We start from the raw sequence: 21,943 nt of genomic DNA on the forward strand, positions 1-21,943 counted from the left end.
TCGGAGAGGCCTTTTTTCGGCGGTGCCATTACATCTTCTTCTGTTGACTAGGGTTGCCCCATTTTGTCTACCTCATTCTGTGTATGTACTGAACCAACCGTTCTCCTCAACTCTTTCAGTAGAGGCTAGCGTTGCTGCCTGTGGAGTACAGTGCCTCAGGTTCGATTCTCGGCCGGATCGCGGATTTTCTCCACCTGGGCATTGGGTGTTTCTGTTGTTCTCAGCATTTCATCACCATTCGGGAAGAGTGGCGTGACCGGACAGTGAAAAGACTGCGAATTTTTACGGGTGCTGATAACCACGTAGCTTAGCACCCCACAGACCAAATACCATCATCTTTATGGATCAACTGCTGTCCCATCTTCTGGGTGGTCGTCCAGGTAGTCGTTTTCCTTGCGGTCGTCAATGTTTACAAATTTTAGCTAGTCTGGAAGGGTCCATGCTTTCCACATGATACAGTTTCTCTGTCTTGTCTTCATCCATTTATTTACATTTTGTAATCCACACTGTTCGCTTTAGCGACACTTTTTTTCTTTTGTCCACATTGGATCTGTCTTAGCACCTCCATTTCCACTTCCATTAAGTTTTGTTTTATATTTTTTTAGTTTCTGCTGCATATGTCAAAAAAGGACGCACCATTGTTTAACATATTTTTATTTTCCCCTCAGTAGCCATAAATTAGTTTCTCTGTACAGTATTCTGCACGCATTCAGCTACCCTTAATGCCACTGTGACTCGATTTTTCACTTCCAGGGTTAAGTCTTTATAGCTGATGATAACAGGCCTTAGATAACTAAAGCTCATCACTTGTTCAGCTGACACAGGGTCTAGCTGTAATTTATATTTTACAGGTGCTTTTGATATTACCATACTTTTAGCTTTTTAAATGAGATTTCCTTGTGATATTGCTTAGCTGTTTTATTAAATTGATGAAATAACCTTTGTAAATTACCCTCATGATTGCTTTGCTATCAGTAAAGCATTGTCAGCATAACATGTAATTTATACCATTTTATTTCTCATTTTATAGTCCGGTTTCTTTCTTACTCCATCAATGATGAGTCCAATATTAAGCTGAATAGGAGTGAGCTCAATGACTATCTTTGCCTGATTCCTTTTTCTAGTATAATTTCATCTGTGAAACCTTCGTGTGTTTATTTCTCGTTTTATTACCTGTATATGTACTGATTAGCCAGAGCGTTATGAACACCTACCTAACAGCTGGTATATTCACCTTTGGCAAAGGTAACAGCGGTGATAATCCGTGGCATGGAAGCAATGAGGCATGGGCAGATCGCTGGACGAAGTTGGCACCACATCTGCACACACAAGTCACCTAATTTCCCTCAATTACGGTGTGTTGGGCGATGATCTCTGAAACTGTGTTCAATCACGTCCCAGATGTGTGCAGTTGGGATCGGATCTGGCGAGTTGGGGGGGGGGGGGGGTCAGTTCATCAACTGTAACTCTGCACAGTTTTCCTCGAACCGCTGCATCACACTAAATGGCCTTATGACGTGGCGCATTATCTTGATCAAAAATACCACTGATGTCGGTAAACGTGATGGTCATGAAGGTGTGTACGTGGTCTGGAACCAGCGTACGATACTCCTTGGCCGTCATGGTGCCTTGAAAGAGCTCCACCTGACCTATGGATGCCCACGTGAATGTTCCCCACATCATAATGGTGCCGGCAATAGCTTGTCACTGTCCTGCAGTAGAGATGTGAAGGAGCTGATCCCCTGGAAGACTATGGATTCGAGTCCACTCATCAGAATGATGAAGAAGGTATCGGGTTTCACCAGTCCATGGAACGCTCGACATCTGCGCAAACGCCAAGTGCCCATGGTCAAGTGCCAGTTCCAGTCATAGTCGCCTATGTCGTTGTGTTAATATTGGCACATGCGTGGGTCGTCGGCTGCAGAGGCCTATCGTTAGGAGTGTTCGGTGCACTATGTGCTCAGACACGCTTGTACTCTGCGCAGTTAGTTCTGCCACACTTCACCATTTGTCCTGTTTTATCAGTTTGCCCAACCTACGAGACCGACATCTGAGACGAGGACTGGTCGCCCAAGCCCACAACATCTGGACATGATTTCACCACGGTTTAGTCACATGCTCAGGACACTCACAAACGCTCCTTGAACACCCGGCAATTCTCGCGATGCTCATGCTGAGCCTCCGGGGTATCACGATCTGCCCACCGTCAAACTCAGATAGATCGCGCGCCTTCTCTTTTTTACACGAAACAGACCGCTCACACATTACATGCACCGTGTGTGTCTCATTGGCAGTCATTCCTCTACTGGACGGGTTTCTGTTGATAACGAGCTGGTAGACAAACGCCTGTGGTCTAGTAGTAGCGACATTCCTTAGTAATCGAACCGTTCCCGGTCCCGGGTTCGAAACTCTCAAGCGCCTAAATTTTGATTAATCAGCAGCATTGGCGGCAGAGGACATCCGGCAAAAGAGTCACCCTCATTCTGCCAAAGAGGATTGAGGAGCGGACAGAGGTTCAGAACACTCCCTTTGGAATGGGAAACTGCGCCTAGTGGCGGAAAAATCAGAAATGATCAACGGCATGAGGATGAAGGAGGCAATGGAAACCACTGCATTACAGACACATAATGTATACACACAGGACACCTGGCTTGTAAATGAAAAAGTGTCATGATGACCTATCCATTGGCAAAAGGTTCTGTAATAGTCCTTAAGACCTCCGGGAGTGGACTGAGAAAGGGGAGGTGACCACGAGAAAAAGAATAAATAACCAACGAAAGGACAATGTTGTAAGAGACAAGACGTGTAATGTCATAAGCATGAACGTGATATGGAACCTAGATATCCTAAAAAGGGAAACGCAAAGGCTCAACCTACATACAGTACGGGTCAGTGAAATGAAATGGAAAGAAGACAAAGACTAAACGGGTTAAGCAATTCAGATAGTAACAGCAAATAGTCTGTACAAGAATGACAAGTGCAGGAGGTATACTACGAAAATGCCGGGTGATACGGGAAGATTTCAATTAGATTGGCCCCTGGTGAGACAGAGATTCAGAAATAAGATACCGGATAGCAAGATGTACCCAGGAGCAGATATAAACTCAGATTACAAATCAGTAGTGGTGAAGAATAGGCTGAAGTTCAAGAGACTAGTCAGGAGGAATAAATGTTCAATGAAGTACTAAGGAACGAAAAGATGGGCTTGAATTCCTCTGAGGCTATAGATACTGCGACAAGGAATAGCTCAGTAGGCAGTTCAGTTGATGAGGTATGGACATCACTAAAAATGACAATCGCAGAAACTGGGCAGGAAAACATAGGTACAAAGAAGGTGACTGCAAAGAAGTCATTTAAGAATTCAATGAACAAGAAGAGATGGGAAACCAAGGCGTAATGGCTGCCTCAAAAATGTGAAATAGGTCGGAAGAACTCACTCAACATACAGAAAATTCAAAACCAAGTACAGTGAAATGAAAAGGAAGGGCGTTAACATTAAGAGTGCATGGGAATTCCACTGTTAAATGCAGAGGAGAAAGCGGGTAGGTAGAAAGAGTACGATAAAGACCGCTATGAAAGGGAGAATACTTTACTGATGAAGTGATAGAAGAAGGAACAGGAGTCTATAGCGAAGAGACAGGGGATCCAGTACTGCAATCAGAATTTAAAAGAGCTTTGGAAGGCTGAAGATTGAATCAAACGGAAGGAGTAAATAAAATTCCAACAGACTAACTAAAATCATTGCGGAAACTGGCAACAAAACTATTCACGTTGGTATGTAGAATGTATGACTCTGGCGATATACCATCTGACTTTCGGAAAATCATCATCCACAAAATTCCGAAGACTGCAAGAGCTAACGAGAGCGAGAATTATTTCACCATCAGCTTAACAGCTCAAGTATCCATGTTGCCCGCAAGAATAAGATACAGAAGAATGGAAAAGAAAACTCAGGATTTCGTAGAAGACGATCATTTCGGGTTTAGGAAAGGTAAAGGTAAGTGAGAGGCATTTCTGACGTTGCGGATTATAAGGAATGCGAGACTAAAGAAAAATCAAGATATGTTCATAGGATTTGTAGGCCAGGAAAAATTCAACAACGTAAAATGGAGCAAGATGTTCGAAATTCTGAGAAAAACTGGGGAAACTTATAGGGAAGGACGAGTGATATACATAATGTACAAGATCCAAGATGGAACAATAAGAGTGGAAGACAAAAAAACGAAGTGGTTGAATTAAAAATGGTATAAGACAGGGATGTACTCTACCGCCCTACTGTTCAACCTATACGTCGAAGATTCAATGACGGAATAAAAGAAAAGTTCAAGAGTGGAATTACTATTCAAGGTGAAAGGGTATCAATGATAAGATTCGCTGATGACATTACTATCACAGTGAAAGCGAAGAACTCCAGTTTCTGCTGAATGGAATGAGGTGTCTAAAGAGTGCAGAAAATGGACTGTGAGCAGATCTAAGAAAGACTATAGCAATGACAAGTAGCAGGAATGAAAACGTAACATCAGAAATAGTGATCACAAAAGTAGGCATAAAAAGATCTCATGACCGTCGGAGGACTAAAACTCAGACTAACAGTTGCAAAAACGGCATTACTGCCCAAGAGAAGTCTGCTAGTAGGAAACGTAGGCTTTCATTTGAGGACAAAATTTCTGAAAATATATATTTCGAGAGTAGCACTGAATGGTAGCGAAACGTGATCTGTGGTAAAACCGAAAAAGAAGAGACTCGAGGCATTTGAGATGTGGTGCCACAGGAGAATGTTCAGAATTAGGTTTAGAGATAAGAAAAGTAATGAGCCTCTCAGTAGTATTGGCAAGGAAAGAAATATACGGAAAACACTGACAAGAAGAGTGGACGGTATGGTAGAACGTATGTTATGACATCACAGAACAACTTCCATAGTACTGGAAGAGCTATAGATGATAAAAAGTGTAGAGGAAGACAGAAATTGGAATACCTCCAACAAATGGTTGAGGACGTAGTTTGCAAGTGCCACTCTGATAGTCTGAGACGAAGCGGTCTGCACAAGAGAGAAAGACTTATGACGGAAAAAGAAAGAAACAAAAACTCTAACCATGATTAGCTAAATGTTGATGATGCAAAATCTGCAGTTTCTTATTGTTGCAATTTTGTTGTACACGTCCAAAAGACAAAGATATGATCACCTGATCACCTTTCTCAGTCTGACGCGTCCATAGTCTGAGAAGTCTATCGCAATCCTGCACCTAAGTGAGGCCACAGCACCATTTGAAGAGCAGCCTCTCCTAGGTGCCTTCTCTCAACTATACAGTTCTTAACTGCCACCCTACTAATGCACATGCAAGTCTGCGCAATCTGTAAATGACACACAGAGCCGCGCGAAGTGGCCGTGTGGTTTGAGGCGCCATGAACCGGATTGCGCGGCCTCTCCCGCCGGAGGTTCGAGTCCTCCTTCGGGAATGGGTATGTGTGTTGTTCTTAGCATAAGTTAGTTTAAATAGTGTGTAAGTCTAAGGACCAATGACGTAAGCAGTTTGGTCCCTAAGGAATTCACACACGTTTGAACACTTTTTGACCCACTGATTGTCAAGTGGTAATTATTCGCAACATCTCACTGGTAAGACCCGGAAATATCTGATAGATTGTTCGTAATTCTTTTACTGGTTTTTGGTCATCAGCAGCGTCTTCAATGCTAAGCCATGTTGGACGTTGCAGTTAAACACCTTTTTGGAGGACATTTCGAAGTGTTTCCCTCGGGAGTGATTCGAATGTAGAGATATCCGTCTCCAGAGTCGAGTTTGCTGGTGCACGACTGTGCGGAACTGGTTGACTCGCAGGTAAGGCAGTGGATGAAATTTCCACTGATAGCATTTGGCCGGTAACCAGAGGAGAGAAAAAATGTCCAAATGTTCAAATGTGTTTGAAATCTTATGGGACTTAACTGCTGAGGTCATCAGCCCCTAAGCTTACACACCACTTAGCCTAAATTACCCTAAGGACAAACACACACACCCATGCCCGAGGGAGGAGTCGAACTTCCGCCGGGACCAGCCGCACAGTCCATGACTGCAGCGCCTGAGACCGCTCGGCTAATCCCGCGCTGATAACCAGACGAGAGGTAGTAGTGTAAAGTTCCCCATCACCAGTCTCTGTGCTAATGTTATGGATTATATTCCAAATGTAAGCAGTGTCTCACGTATTTCACTGTTGACAATGATCTGTCAGTCGTATGGGACATTAACCTTAGTAGTCCACTCTGTGCTGTTCGACCGTAGAATGTCCTGTCGTGGCGCCGGGTTTTACTCTCTCCGTTGCATCATCATCATCATATAATACAAACATAAAACTAGATTATACAGGCATACAGGCGTCCAGTGCAATCAACTACACCCCACAAATACACATACAACACAACTCTCACATACAAGCAAGAAAGGGGCCAGTGTGTGTGGCAGAAGAAATTCTTTCCCCTGAGTATCTGAAGCCTCCCCATTGAATATCTCAATCACCAATTCCAGTTTAAATGCACAGAACTAGCTTCGGTATGCGATTTTCGTCATTGCCGGAACCTTTCTGAAATCTTTATGTATCTATTCATTAATTTTGTATTCCGTATGTGTGCTAAGCAAGCATGAGTCACATTATCATTCTATCACTAACTGTCTTATTCACTCAGTAGCCAGTTACTGCTGATTAGCACCAAGTTTGAAAGGGGCCACACACTCTAAGGCACAGTAAAAGACTTATTTTGGAAATAACCCTTAAGATGTATCACACTACCTGACAGTTGCTTTGTCAAACAGTTGCGTACTGCTGTTTCGTGTGATAGCAGTTTCACCTCATATTGCGTGAAACAGCCACAAACTAAGATGTCAGTTTCTGCAGGCACCTTGGTGAATCGCTCTGTCGTGCCCCTGACATCAGCATGCGGGTGTGCTCAGGACAGTGCTTTATTAGAAAAATAAACGAAACGAGATCTCTGCTGGTGACGCAGAAATTCTGTAGGCAGCTCCAGCTTGAGAAACAGTTTATGAAGGAAAAGCTAATGGAGTCTATTGAAGATACGATCACGAATTTCGGACCCATGGCTGCTTACTATTAATTCGTTTCTTCCGTACATCATCCGTACATTACGTAAACAGCTGTTCCATAGATCATGAATACGACATTTAGTAACGACGTGGAACGCGTCAGTTTAACAGAAGTTTCCTTTACGTGATATAACCATTTCTTTCCAACAACTAATTCATATCTAAAAATTAATCTATTGAGAAGAAGGTGTTGTCAGTCAGAAATTCTTTTAATTAGTTTTTTAACGCTGGTCGGTTATCTGTCAGACTTTTATTGCTATTCGGTAAATGACCAAAAATATTTGTGGCAGCAAAATTAATCTTTTTCTGTGCCAGAGTCAGATATAACCCACAACAGTGAAGATCGTCCTTTCTTCCAGTGTTGTATCTAAGCACTTTGCTATTATTTTTGAATTGAGGTGGGTCATTAAGAACAAAGGTACTGTAAACATCTCGAGTTTCTTAAAAAATGTCTTCAAGGTGATCTTGGTTGGGCTCCAGCTGTTATTCTGATAAGACGCTTTTGTGCAGTAAATACTCTTTCTCCTAATAAAGAATTATCCCAAAGTATAATGCCATATGAAAGCAGTGAATAAAAACAGGCACAGTAGGCTAATTTAGTAATACGTCGTTTAGCAAAATTTGCAACAGCCCTAATAGAGTAAGTAGTTGAACTTAAACGTTTCAGCAGATCATCAGCGTGTTTCGTCTGACTCAATTTCGCATCAACTCACACACCCATAAATTGTGAATATTCTGCGTTGGCAACAGACTTCTGTACAAAGTCTGTATTTACCAATTGTGTTATGCCATTTACTGTACACAACTGTGTACACTATGGTTTCTCAAAAGTTAGCGAGAGTTCACCTGCAGAGAACCAATTGATAACTCTCAGAATAACATTATCTACAATTTCCTCAGCTACTTCTTGTTTGTTGGGTAGGTTGAATATCAATTTTATCAGATTGTATTGGTATTGCCTCTTCCATATACAGCCTTGCATCTTCTTAAGAAGAGGTGTATCCTATTTTCTCTATAATACTTAAAATATTTTCTACTTCTGACTTTTTGTTAAACTTTTCGTAGAGTTTGATAGAGATACAGTCTCTCCATGCTCTCGGTCGCCTGTATCCCTTTAAACAATATTCCAAATTGTTTTAATTTTATTATTAGAGGTGCAAATCATAGACAAAATGCACAGTCTTCTGGACTTTTTAATAACATTTCTTAATACAGTGCAATAGTTCTTCTAATATTTGTTTCTGGATCATTACTCTTTCTACCTATGGAACACATTTCCCTTTTCTGTTTACAAGGTATTTTTATCCCTTTAGTATACCACGACTTCTTCGATGGTTTCTTACAGTTATATTTCACTGTTTTATAAGAGATATTGTTTTCAATTATACTCACAAAGGTATCATAAAACAGATTAAATTTTAAATTAGCATCAGGTTCCCTGTACATCTCATCCCAGTCTAGCTGTTGCAAGCTTTCCCTAAAATTTTTAATTGTTAAATTGTTAATTGAATACCCTATTTTGGAAGAGTCTTTCACGTTACTGTATGAATCTATGTCATAAACTTAACTAGCTGTGCATTATCATCAGAAAGATCATTCTTAACAAGGAAAGTTTTTACTTGATTAAATTTATCTTGGTCTTTAGAAACGTTGTCTCTCAGTGTGCTCCTTTCCTGTACTTCCAGAGTAAGAATATCAGTAACTGACGTCAAATTTGAAAGAACCAAGGAATACTTCAAAGTCATGCTTTCTATCAGATTCTTTCAGAAAATCTACATGAAATCCCCAAAACAATAATTTGCCTTCCTCTGTCTGACAGATAACACAAAAAACATTCCACGTTTTTCACAAATAGCTGAAAAGTTTCCAATTAGGAACTATAAGCAGCTGTAATCATAAAACTGCCATTATTTAAAGCTCACAGGCACATTCTTCTATGTGTTGTTCTACACAACATTTTTTAGTACCTAAATTTTTCATACTACAATTTAATTTTAACCCATGTGGCAACTCCTCCTCTCTCTATAGTGCCTCTACTTACATGTGCTGAAAGCTTATATCCAGCTACATTTACCTTTTCCTCGTCTTTCACCATACAGTGTTCAAATGGGCACAGTATATCTATTCCACTCCAACTTTGCAAATGTTCTAAACGATAAAGAAGTTCAGCTACTTTTTTAATCCCTAGTTATCCTGATGTAATGTACTAACACTGTTTTCCACAGTACTTTGATGAGAATCTTCTTATACACTAACATTATTTTTCACTGTACTTTGTTGACAATCTTTTGATATTTTAACATCTCTGAATCATTGTCATTGGGCGCTGATCGTAGCCTAAAAACAAGGTACTCTCATGAGTTTCAGTGAACCCCCCCCCCCCCTCCCGATAAAGATTTTGCTATCATCCCGAGAAATTTTCCCTTTCCTTTCCTACTGAGATGCATGCCGTGCCTTGTGGAATCACATCTACAAATAGCATCAACAGGAGTCCAACCTATGCCTGACGAAGTAGTCACCCAAAGCAGCTTACCTAACACCATATTGACCCTCCTGACAGAGCTCTTAAATTGAGGCTCATCTTACCACTTGAAAGTGGGAACCACGCCAACGTTTGAATGGTTCGTTGCAGATGGTATTTTTACTAGGTCATACTTAATATTCTTGCCCTAATCCCTGTCCATACTGTTTCCCGCTCCACCCACTATCACAACACTATGCTGCTTTGTAAAACCCTTGCAAAATGATCCTACATCTTCTGTCACTGCAGTGGGCCATTTCTTTGGGATACTTCAAAACCGAAGAGTTTTACTACACTTCATTGTGGCGGCTTCTTTTCTCCTGGGTCGCTTTCACACGACGTAGGTAACAATCTGTACTGTACATGGAACGAGAGAAGCAAAACTCTATGATGTGCTCCGAAATCCCTACTGGCGTCTGCAGCACAGTTCGCTGTGGGGACCACGTTTGTACTACGTGAGACGTGGTTCTATAGCGTTACTACATGAAACGTGGAACTATCGCGCGAGTCTGTTCCGCGCAAAGTTAAAATTTCATTAAGGCTGTCGTTAACACCACTCAGCTCCATATTTGTTCTCCATGCCATGCTAGGTCCAGCGAAACATGCAAGAGGGTGTTAGTGGAATCTGGAATGCTGCAGAAATATATCGGTTGTGCGAGGCGACCTACGTTTTACGCTGATGTATCAGTTGCGAAGAGCACCTTCTGTGAAAATGAAATGGTATGAATGAATGAAATTCTCTGAACTTGTTATTCCTTTATAAACTCCCGTTAGTCCTTTAACAACATAAGTAAAATGAACTGTTTAATTTTCCATTTTAACTTGTTACTTGTTTGGTAAAACGATATTAATTTGAATCACATATATGAGGTAGAGAACAACAGCTCGGTCTTAGGCAACATTCATTTGCAAGATATTCATTTCTTCTTATCTACGTGATAAATACCAATATTAATGACTGTTTACAGTATATATTTCGTTAAATTAAAATTTATGTTAATAAATCAGTTTCTTTTCACATTCCCCTGCCACTTCCTACTGCAGAATGTCAGCCATTTGTTCCTTTCTCATAATTTGCAAATGACCTCACTTGCAGTTTTTTTCCACAATTTCCTTTTGCTATCTTCCTTTACTGCAGTTACCACTACATTTTTGTGTACAAAGTACTTGATAAGATCGCCATTAAAATTTGTTAGATTGGAGTTACATTAAAAAACCGTAACAAACTTCGTAGGAATTTGTTTAAAACTTTATTTCACGAAATTACATGTCCTTTAAATTCACAGACACTCATTTTGTTGTTCGAGATCATAATCAGGTTGTCAATAATTCCAACACAACATCATCACCCATACCGTTTCCTTCGTCATTAGTACAAAGACTGGCAGCTGATCTTCGAAGTTAAGTGATGCATTGTCCCTAAGCAGACGGAAGAATCTCACAATAATAAGCTTAACTGTCAGTTAAACCAATCACATTTCTGAATTATTTTGAAGCATTCACGCTTAATGAATCAAAGATAACAATCATACAATAGAAAGAGTTTCACCTCTACTAGAGAGATCTATCCCAACTCATTCGAAAGACCACTTTTAGAGTACAGAACCGTCTCAGATTATATAACAATTGGGCTAATGAAAGAGACAGACATGATACTTCGTCTACTAGAGGTTTCCCTAAGAGTTAGTTCGAATACGTCGAAGAAATGCTCAATCAGCATCAGTGGATAGATGCTCCAATAGTAACTCCTGCATTCCGAGAGTATCCTTGAAATTATAAATAAGGTAACATAGAGTCTCCAATACACTGAGAATTATGACCATGACAACAAATTCAAGGATTGGTCGAAGGCCATCGAACAATTGTTCTTCCCAAAGACTGTTAAAGCGGTATTGATATGAGTGTATTGCGGATCCTCAGCCAAATGCCATGTAGACGTAGAAGTTGTTGAATCATAAGTCTTTTTAGAATTATAAAACATGTAATCAACATCGTTTACCTTTGGTCAGCAGTTGTGACCATAATAAATGTTTATTTGTTACAGCGAGACGGTATACGATATAAAATTGGAAGGGCAGTGTGCCTACAGCTTCGGATATGTCACGAATATGGATCCATTCCTGGTTGGCAAAACTTTTTTGGGGGACACAGTCACATATTTTGACGGATTCCTGCGAGGTTACGTCGATCTGCCCAACATCGAGGTCATCTACGACTTCCAGGCGACGCTCACCGTCGGAGACGTCTCAGGCACCGCCACCCACGGATACCCTAACAGCCGCATCGAAGTGATTGTACGTACCGAGCATGAGTTCTCCTCGCTCTCCTACGTCTTATTTCACTTGTCCAAGTGACTTCATTCGAACTTGAGGAACTTATTTACAAACAGCAGCTGCTCTTCATTTGCTGGAAATATTAACAATGATGATCCTTCGTCTTGCGACCTGCGGTCAGGAATTTGTTCTAAAGAGCTAAGACTTTTCAAAACTTTCTTCTCCGGAGTCAGAAATCTTGCATATGCCGCGTCCTTTATGACCCAAGATGGACACCTGTCAGTCAAGACACTGAATGAATGGACTCCCTGCAGCACCAATACATACACAGGTGTGCACGTCTAAGCATATTCCGATACATCTGGCAGATGTCTTTAAGTTACTGTGTTGTGTGTGGATTTATTTCATAGACCTTGCTCTTCAAGTGGTCCCATAGGAAACAGGAAAAAACCGCATGTTGGTAGATCCGGCGAAAGTGGTGGCCACAAACATTTGCTGAAATTCGCTCCTCAGTGAAGACATCATGGACTCGTTGCAGGGATACCTTAGAAGCGTCGCATGCCCCCCCCCCCCCCCTCCCTTGCTGTAAGAAACAGTACTATCTTTCATACTCAGTGAGTTGAGCAAAAACTGTATCAGCAACTTCCATATATGCAACTATGTAGAAGGTAGTGTCAAAAACTATCGGTCCAATAATGTGCGTTGCTGTTACACCGCACCAAACGCCTACTTTTATTTCTTTTTTACCATGGAGTAATCGCTGACACAAAATGTTAGGGTTCGTTAATGTTCTCCGTTCTGTAAATTCACATTACAGGAAAGATGAAACCATGCTTCATCACTCACAATGTATCTGGAAGGCTGTAACAAACCATCGCTGACGTTTCTCGAAAGCCACGTGCAGTAATCTGCACGTTTATGCGTGCCATTCTCCCGTAATTGCCGCACAAGTATCACACGATAAGGTTTCAGATTAGACGCTTTAATATGCAGTGGCAACTCCTATTTACATGGACCAGTTTATGTGTATACTTCTTTGGCCTCTGAATATCTATTCGGCGAATGTGTGCAATGATGTGTCGTTTGGGAACCGAAGGAATTCTTTGTCGTTTTACATTTTGTTCAGACCCGTAGTTATTACTATCTTTCCTCGTACTGCTTGACATTGACATACAGAAGAACGTGTGAACAAATACTTTGTACCAACGTTATGAAATACCCTGAAGTACATTACCTATTGACAACAAACCATCATGCATTTGGAAAGCAGCACTCTTGTGAAGCACAGCTGACACTTATTCGCACGATGTGCTCCGTACAGTGGCTACCAAACCGATTCCGTATTTATAGAGTTCCAAAAAGGATTTTGATATCATTCCCCAAAAACTGCTTCCAGTCACATAGCTTTCCTATGGATTGTCTCAGTTGTGACACAGGATTGGTGATTTCCTGTCTGAAAGACTACAGTTCGCAGTAACTGACGAGACGTTGAAACATCCGTTAGAAAAATTAATGAATTACTGTGCTGATAAACCTCTTGCGTTATTTAATTTTCAAACAGCTGAGCAGAACTGAGCGTATTCAGACATTTCTCTCTTTACTTATTCTGATCAACACTAAACTGACACACAATTTTTTTAGCGCAACGCAGTCTGGCTTTCAATAATCCCTACAAAAGAATGCCCCTGACTAACAATAACCTATACCTTTCATGAATCACTTACCTCACAAAAATCTTCGTTACTCGGACTACTGCAATGCAGCGAGAGCCAGTACTGCCAGATAAATAAAATATTCTAGCTACTGGAGGCACTAACTACTGATAGACATAGTTAGCAAAAGAAAGATTTTGTTAGAGAAACAATTACCTTAGTGATACTCAAATATCTCAGTTCATGATATACAGTATTACAAATTTACTCTTTCTGATGGACAAACGTCCAGATCCTCCGCTCTCAAAATTCTGCCATATCTCTCCCCACATCCACCACTGCTGGCGGCTCACCTCCAACTGCGCAACGCTACGCGCTGTTCACTTCCAACTGCCCAACACTACAATAGCAAATATTCTAACAAAGCAAATCAGCCACAGACTGCACACATCACAGTCAGTGATTTTCATACAGAGCGCTACGTGGCGTTACCAACATAAAAACCTAAGCAGCCTACATTCATAGCCCCCCTGCTACCCACAAAAATTTTTACAAATTGTTTTTGGCAGTGACCAATAATGATTTGATAAAATTTTTCATAATTACAGTAACAAAGATACGAAATGCATACACATATTGATACACTGTTGGTCAAAAGCAAAAATTGTTCTCATAAAGACAGTCCTGACCATTCATCGCAGTAGTAATTGCATTGTACAAAGTCTGATCAGTAACAGAAAATGCACATGGAAGTAGTGGATTTCCATGCAGTCTTGAAGAAGTAGTGTTGTCCTTCCAAAGGAAAGACAGTGCTGACTCTTGACATGCAGACAGGTAATGGGCCACAACAGAGCAAACAGACAGCAGAGTCAGTCGATGTTTTGAAGAATATTGGTAGGTGGGTCACCACAGATCAGATCCACTGTAGTCCTGGTAGAGATTATGGTATTGGTGGGCCACCAGAGGTGCAGACCCACTGCAGTCCTTGTAGAACTAGTGGTATTGGTGGGTCATTAAAGGTGTAGACCCGCTGTAGTCCGTATAGTGATGGCCATCAGCCATCTGTTACGACTATGTGAGTGTACAATCACCATTAAAGAGTTATGCGGAGAATATAGCAAGTCCATGAACCACCACTTGTGCAATCACAAATACAATTTTTGAAATGTCCTTAAAACCAACAATGCTGTTAACCAGTCCCTTGCTGAGTTATCAACACACGTTTAAACACTAACAGTCCTTTTTCTCTCACATATTGTGCATACACTATGACCAACAGAAATGTGTGCAGTGAAATGAAACTTAAATTGAGAACTGGTGTCTATACAATTACAAATTTATGGAATAAGAATACGATTATAAAGATACAGAATACTTCATTAAAGAACATAATAGTACAGATAACATTTGTAGAAATACGGGCTTTACAAAAGAATCGAAATAACATATAAATCAGTGTTACAGGAATTATAGCATAAGCAAATACATAAAAGATCAGAACAACTTTCGAAACACCAAATTCATACATGAGCATTAATACAAAACAGAGCAAATAATGTCTAACCAAATTTACAATGTAAATAACATATTATTAGAAAAACTCTACAATGTAACATTTATCAGATAAACACATACAGACAGGAAGAACACAAATAGCACAAGGGTACACAGACACATAGCGAAATAACACAAAAGGAAAGGACAGGGTTTGTTTTACTGCAGTTTTTGCACACAAAACTTTCTTTACTTCTTGGAGATCTCCCTTCGTTCATCAATATTCCCAAAAAGTCCTATCTATACCTGCTTTCTGTATTCTATTCATATCCTCTTTCAAAATAATTATTCTTCATTGTACATTACCTTCTTTTTTTACAAACTTTTTTCGTATAAATTCTCAATGCATTTCATCCATTCCATCGCAACTCATCCTCTTATATAGTCTACCCCCTCTCAAGCTAACTTAAATCTACTGAGTTCAGGTGCATAAGCTAAGGGACTAGGCAATGTAGTGGTACAAAACAATTAACACAAACAGCAATGACAAAAAATGCAAATTGGCAAAGCTAGTATCAATAAATATAAATTAGCAAAGAAAATGCAACATTACAACTAATATGAGCCAATGTGCAGCAACAAGATAAATAAATCAGTAGTAAAACTGGCTTAACACAAGGTAAAATTCAGTAGGACAATGCCTGACAAGCAGCAGCAGCAAATGCAATAATTTACACCTAAACATGACAAAGCTGAAGCAGAAAAAATATTACAGTAAATAGGAAATGTCTAATACCTATGTCAGATCTTAACACTAGAGTGATGCATCACAAAAACTTACTCTGACAAAAATGTTACCAAATCGTTGAAAAATTATGTACACAATTCCTGTGAAGGGAAAAATCTATTTGTGCTCCTCCCATTTTTTTAGAAAGTTGATCATATAATCATTATTTAATAGATCTGTAGGCATAAAATAGCGATATTAGTACATCTATTACATTTTATTTTAACCAATGCTGCAGTGGAACTAGAAACTAGATATTAAACAAAAGAGGCAAATATATATATATATATATATATGTAAAGCAAGGCATGAAACGTCATTCACTAGCCATATGGCATCTCCTAAGGCAGTAAAAAAATCTCTCAACTAGCAAGACAATAGATGTAAAATGTTTTTCATCATTTCATTAGACATTTCAGTAAATATCAGACAAAATAGGCGTCTATCCCCTGAAGATTAATGTAATTATACCCTCAAGTGTTACAGATCACATAAATCGAATGAAATGTATCACCGAAAACTTTCTTTGTATCTTTGTGATTCAAAAATCTTTAAAAATAAATTTTTGACTACAAAAATCAATCACTCAAATGCGTGTCCTGTAGCGCTAAATGTGCCTCTTGCTGTAAGATAATTATGTAGAAGTGTCGTAGTTATCGTCCTCCGTAAACAAAGTTCTGCAGAAGTCAATGTACACTCCTGGAAATTGAAATAAGAACACCGTGAATTCATTGTCCCAGGAAGGGGAAACTTTATTGACACATTCCTGGGGTCAGATACATCACATGATCACACTGACAGAACCACAGGCACATAGACACAGGCAACAGAGCATGCACAATGTCGGCACTAGTACAGTGTATATCCACCTTTCGCAGCAATGCAGGCTGCTATTCTCCCATGGAGACGATCGTAGACATGCTGGATGTAGTCCTGTGGAACGGCTTGCCATGCCATTTCCACCTGGCGCCTCAGTTGGACCAGCGTTCATGCTGGACGTGCAGACCGCGTGAGACGACGCTTCATCCAGTCCCAAACATGCTCAATGGGGGACAGATCCGGAGATCTTGCTGGCCAGGGTAGTTGACTTACACCTTCTAGAGCACGTTGGGTAGCACGGGATACATGCGGACGTGCATTGTCCTGTTGGAACAGCAAGTTCCCTTGCCGGTCTAGGAATGGTAGAACGATGGGTTCGATGACGGTTTGGATGTACCATGCACTATTCAGTGTCCCCTCGACGATCACCAGTGGTGTACGGCCAGTGTAGGAGATCGCTCCCCATACCATGATGCCGGGTGTTGGCCTTGTGTGCCTCGGTCGTATGCAGTCCTGATTGTGGCGCCCACCTGCACGGCGCGAAACACGCATACGACCATCATTGGCACCAAGGCAGAAGCGACTCTCATCGCTGAAGACAACACGTCTCCATTCGTCCCTCCATTCACGCCTGTCGCGACACCACTGGAGGCGGGCTGCACGATGTTGGGGCGTGAGCGGAAGACGGCCTAACGGTGTGCGGGACCGTAGCCCACCTTCATGGAGACGGTTGCGAATGGTCCTCGCCGATACCCCAGGAGCAACAGTGTCCCTAATTTGCTGGGAAGTGGCGGTGCGGTCCCCTACGGCACTGCGTAGGATCCTACGGTCTTGGCGTGCATCCGTGCGTCGCTGCGGTCCGGTCCCAGGTCGACGGGCACGTGCACCTTCCGCCGACCACTGGTGACAACATCGATGTACTGTGGAGACCTCACGCCCCACGTGTTGAGCAATTCGGCGGTACGTCCACCTGGCCTCCCGCATGCCCACTATATGCCGTCGCTCAAAGTCCGACAACTGCACATACGGTTCACGTCCACGCTGTCGCGGCATGCTACCAGTGTTAAAGACTGCGATGGAGCTCCGTATGCCACGGCAAACTGGCTGACACTGACGGCGGCGGTGCACAAATGCTGCGCAGCTAGCGCCATTCGACGGCCAACACCGCGGTTCCTGGTGTGTCCGCTGTGCCGTGCGTGTGATCATTGCTTGTACAGCCCTCTCGCAGTGTCCGGAGCAAGTATGGTGGGTCTGACACACCGGTGTCAATGTGTTCTTTTTTCCATTTCCAGGAGTGTACTTATCTCATCATAAACAAAAATGAAGTGCTTTGCGTACACATATCGTAATTATTATGCTTATTGCCGTGATGAAGAAAGTACTGTACTGTAATGTACTGTTGTGCTACGGAAAAGGCTGCCTCATTGTAGTTATACCACAAAGTTACTACTAAAACAGAAAAACTGTGCAGATATAAAACAGATACACCGCAAAAGCAACAATCTAAATTGGGTCACACATTAGTAGCGTCGTGGTATAATCGTGCAGCTGTCAAAGAAACCAAATTCTAAGTCATCTTTAATCTCACAGAAAGTACTTCAAATAAAGAATGTCTTTTCAAGTAAACCAAAATGTTGCATTAAAATCTGATTATCAGTATATGTTCTAAGTATGTAAACCGTATATTCATTACGTAATCCTGCAACTAACAAGCAAGAATGTAAAAATAACAACACTGTATCATCTGTTCACTATAACAATGCATTCGTAATTACTGTTTAAATAAGTTCTCATGGTTCTTGACCAGATAGTTAACTTCAAACATTGTTGCGTGTTAACAGTTTCTAAGTCTGACAAAGCGTACCAGTGACGTGAAGTGAAAAACTTTATGGCAAAGACTAAGTTAAAAAGCAGATTATCTTTCAATAAACGGTTTTACATGTGAAATGTGGTGTAAACCTGTACTCTTCCTAGTACACAGAGTTTCAACTTCAACACAATTATCATGTGGTATACGTCGGATTCTGTAAGGTCCATTGTAAACCAGAAAGAATTTGTGACTCAAGTGTTTCTTCTTACGTGACAATGAATGAGCTTTAATGATAACTTTCTGACCAATATAGTTTCTTTGCATTTGATTTACCGTGTAGTTTTCTCCTTTTGTCTGCAGCAGAATTTATATTTTTAATAGCCAAATTATGTCTTTGTGTCGAAGTTCACGTGTATTCGGAAAAGGTACAAGCTCCCTGATTCTGTGTGGTGGTTCTTCATTCTTCAGTACAAGAACAGGGGGTAAAGCAGTGGAGTCATGAGGTATTTCATTCAGCACGTTTTGAAATAAGTGTAAATATCTGTCCCAATACTAATGCTTTCTGTGACAATAAAGTCTGCAAAGCTTATTGATTTCTTTCATAATCCGTTCAGACGGGTTACAATGCGGTAAGTACAATGACATAAAAACAGGTTTGATTTTATGATTCTGAAGCATGCGTGACCAAACACCAGATCTCAATTGCGATCCGTTTTCTGAAATGACTTTACTAACGTGTCCAACTTCAGGTAATAAATTTTTAACAAAGGCGTTGAATACAGACCGTCGAGTGGCTTTACGTAAGTGTGTGAAAGAAACAAATTTTGAAGTAAGTACAACAGCGACTAAAATGTACGAAAATCCATTCGATGTTCTGACAAGGGGTCGGAAGAGATCATCAGCAGCAAATTCTTTTAATTTCGAAGGTATGATAGGAAACAACGGAGCACGATGTGAGATAGTAGATGGTTTAGCCTTGTGATAAAGTTTACAAATAGACAAGACTCTTCGAATTCTCTTTTCCATATTGTTAAAATAACAAGTCGTCCGAAGAATATGATAATATTTTCGTGGAGTAAAATGTTCGTAGCTGAAATGAATGTACCAAATAGGCTTATTAACAAAATCGTCAGGAACGCAAAGTACCCATATCTTGTCATCAACAGTGCAGCGTTTGAAAAGTATGTTGTTTCTAACTAGATAATAATGCCGAATCTGTGTGTGCCTTTTCATGCCATTTACTTTTGATGTCTTTCCAAATCGGATCTTTATCTCGTTCATGAGCAATGTCCTTTAAAGATGTGGTGATGAAGTTTTCAAAGGCGACTTTCTGAACGTAAAGAATATTGAAATTTTTTTCGAGTTTGCCGCCTTCTGTGTTACTTTTCTCAAGCCCAGCCGGTGCGCGTGACAGTGCGTCCGCAACAATGTTCTCCTTGCCGGGAATGTAGACTATTGTGAAGTGGAATTCTTGCAGAAACAATGTCCAACGTTTTAACCTGTCATGATTTAATTTTGAAGACATAAGAAATTGTAATGCACGATGATCGCCTGCTTACCAGAAAGCAAGAAACGGAATTTGTTTAATGTCAAAACGATAGCTAAAGCTTCGAATTCAGTAACGGAATATTTTTTTTAGATTTTGTTAGCACTCGTCTAGCAAAAGCGATGTTTTCCTGAGCAGTAGTGTCATTTTCTACATCTTCTTAATATAAATGGACACCAAGACCGACTTTAGAAAAACCCGTGCTAAGGCAGAGATCTTGTGACAGATCTGGATGAGCTAGTATTGGCGTGTTAAGTAGCCTTTTTTTTGTGGATGGCACTGGAATGGCTTTGATTGTTTCTAACTTTCCAGGATCCGGCTGAATGCCTTGAGAAGAAACAATATGTCCCACACCTTTGACCTACCGAACTCAGACTTTTCCAAGTTAACTGTAATTCCGGATTCTGCAAAAATATGTAACAAACTGTTGATGATGTGATTATGTTGTTCCCATGAGCCCTCTGCTATTAGAATATCGTCCACATATCAGGTGATGTGACGTTTTAAGAACTCAGGTAATATGGAATTTAGCCCACGAATGAATGCTGCCGAAGAAATGTTCTAACCAAAAGGAAGTTTCTGAAATTGATAACAAACGCCGAAACAAAGAAAAGCTGTGTATTTTCTACATTCTGGATGAACTTCGATCTGTTAAAAGTTGGATCTGAGATCAATGGAAGATAACACTTTTACACCATTTAAATTTTGAAGAAGTTCTTCCAACGTTTGCAGCCTGTCTTTCAGGAATGATGATAGTATTGATTTGTCTCGAATCTAAGACAAGCCTGATCGATCCATTTTTCTTCTCAACAACATGTAATGGATTGTTGTATGAGCTTACTGCAGGTTCAATAATGCCCTCGTCAAGCACAGATTCTATTTCTGTTCTAACACGATTCCTATAATGTGCCGGAATGACGTATGGTCTACCAAAAAATTTATTATGCTCACGAACACGAAATTGGTATTGAAATCCTTTGATTGTTCCTTTTTTGTGAGTAAAAACTGTGGAATGAGCTTGCAAAATCTCAATAAGGTCCTGCCTATTGGTGTCTTTCCAATTCTCAATTGTTTGAATTTTATTCTGAATTAACTCATTAGTATCAAATACGCCATCGATATTATCCCTGTCAATACTTGCAGAGTGATTGTTAATGTCAAGTTCCGTCGCAAGTTCCGAACTTTTATCTAACAGGAGGTAGAGCCGATTAATTTCCTCGTCAAGGTTTGAGAGCCAATCTTCAAATTTCAGAGCTATTGACTTACCTTCTTTCAGCATCGTGAAAGTTTAAGATTGCTTTGTATTCATTCAAAAAGTCTACTCCAAATGTAATTGCTGTTGACAATAATGGAACGATAAGGAAGTTCATAGAGAAACTGTGGCTTTGACAAAAGAATTCTAAGTTGGTTTGTTGGTGAACATCTACAATTTTTCCTAAGATTGCACCTTGTAATTTAATCTTACGTAACGGAAGTGTGGGGCAATCGTTCGATTTGTTGCATTTGCTAAAGGCTGTTTCACCAATTACTGAAATGAGACTGCCAGAGTCAAGTACTGCCGTAAATTTTACATCATTTAATGTAATGTGAATTGCTGGATATGCAATGTTGTTCTGTTTTACGTCGTGTTCCTGGAGTAAGATGTCCCTAATGTCTTCCATTTTTACGTAATTACGAGCCACGGCAGCTACGTCGTCAGCTTCATAAGTACCTTTTGTGTCTGCCAGTGGTGTGAGTCATTGCCTACTGTCTCTTGGTTGGGGCGCGTCTTTATTGAGACTAGGACACCTAACTTCAATAAATTCACCTTGCCGAGAGCGCCCTGCCCTGTTTGAATCCCGCCAGTTCTGATGAAATTCAGGTCTGTAATTATATCGGTAGTTTCCATAGTTTCTTTTTTATCGGTCACGTGGTGGAGAATTTCTCCCAGAATCGTAACTGCGCGGTGGACCT

This window comes from Schistocerca piceifrons, chromosome 4 (assembly GCF_021461385.2).
Source record: "Schistocerca piceifrons isolate TAMUIC-IGC-003096 chromosome 4, iqSchPice1.1, whole genome shotgun sequence".
Classification (NCBI taxonomy): Eukaryota; Metazoa; Arthropoda; class Insecta; order Orthoptera; family Acrididae; genus Schistocerca; species Schistocerca piceifrons.